Raw genomic sequence first — 1,584 nt, forward strand, 5'->3', positions numbered from 1 at the left:
ATGCAACATGGGCTTTGAAAACTATTGACATAAAAATCTATGACTTAAAAGGAGAACTAATAAAACTCAGTAAAAGATACCAGCGAAGGCAAATTTATTAACTTGTTCACTTGGAAATGGTAGTTTAAGTGACTTAATCAAACATCAAATTATCATATGAAACACATCAAGGATTATCCACAACAACTTCCACAACTTCAGTTGTATGGCTTTGATGAGATATCAAGAAAATCAAATTAGTATAATATGTCAAAATATACCAAACTAGTGCCTAGTTTTCTAATAGAAAGAGAGTAGGATCAGATTTTGCTGTGCAACCAAAGTTTAGTGTACTCTATTTTCTATGTACCCCTGTGTGCTTTCCAACTCCTGCTTTCTGATGAAAATCCACCATCAATCTCGAACACTCTTTGCATATAATTAAAGCAAATTAATAACTAATATTATGTACAAGAATTTAATTTCTAGGTTAATGATAATAGAGAATTCACATCATGTTGTTCCTCTGAGTAATGAGTATGTATCTCACTAGTCCTTGTCCAATGTTTGAATCCTCTGAGAGGACACGGAGCTGTATAAATGGCAACGGCAACCAACAGTGAAGGACAAAACTTAAGCATTTGATAGTCGACAAGACATGGCTCTATGATGAAAAATAAAAGGAGCTCTAGTTGATTCAATGCATGAAGATGCATTTTAACATGTCAAATTACCAAAAGAAGTGAAAAAATGTATGTTCCACATTGATAGGTAAAAGAAGATATGAAACTTACCTTCTTGTCAAACTTCACTGCTTTCAGGAACCTCCTTATGAAAGGATATGGAGTGGGTACAAACATATTGAATTGCAAAGTGCTAACAATTTTCTCTTGAGCAAAAAATTCACAGAAGTATGTCAAGCATGTATTTACAATGTTAAGTAGTTGCTTATTGCCGACTTAACACTATTTACTATGTATATGAATTTTCTTGATTGCTTACCATTTCGAGAACTTATGATCTAGTATAAGCCCTATCAGAGATCAAAATAAAGTCCTCCACAATAGGAACTGATATTTCCTCATATTTGTATGCAAGAAGCATGGTTGTAACCCCAACCAACTGAAGATTCTTCCTAACCACAGTTTGTCAGGCTAAGAACCAGTCTATTATGTACACAATCAAATACAAAGTCTCATCCATGAGCTCAAATTTATAGTGAACTTGTACCACAAAGTCACATTCGTAGAAAGTCAGGACAATAATTTAAGTCATATGAAATCAATTATAGGGAGAAAGTGTGTTGTACTTTTATCAACCAGTCTATGAGGATAACTCTCATCCTTTCATTTATATCAAACTGGTTGGACATGTAATTTAGACAAACACAACTTAAATCCTACAAAATCAGAGCATGAATTTTGAATATATGATTCTCATAATGTACAAAATGGTAGTACAAAGTTGGAATTTATAAACACCTTAGTTCGCTATAGAAGGTATAAATTTCATCAACAAAGGAATATGGTTCACCTTGCATGGATGGTTCTAATGGCTGAAGGAATAACTTAAAAATTAGAAAAGTAGGTTTCTGGAGAATGACTA

General features: G+C 33.1%; 1 pseudogene; it reads right to left on the minus strand.

Annotated features, from left to right (window-relative positions):
- Positions 1–271: 271 nt before the first annotated feature.
- Positions 272–1,351, minus strand: LOC120274087 (annotated as a pseudogene).
- Between the last annotated feature and the right edge of the window lie 233 nt (positions 1,352–1,584).

This window comes from Dioscorea cayenensis, chromosome 12 (assembly GCF_009730915.1).
Source record: "Dioscorea cayenensis subsp. rotundata cultivar TDr96_F1 chromosome 12, TDr96_F1_v2_PseudoChromosome.rev07_lg8_w22 25.fasta, whole genome shotgun sequence".
Classification (NCBI taxonomy): domain Eukaryota; kingdom Viridiplantae; phylum Streptophyta; class Magnoliopsida; order Dioscoreales; family Dioscoreaceae; genus Dioscorea; species Dioscorea cayenensis.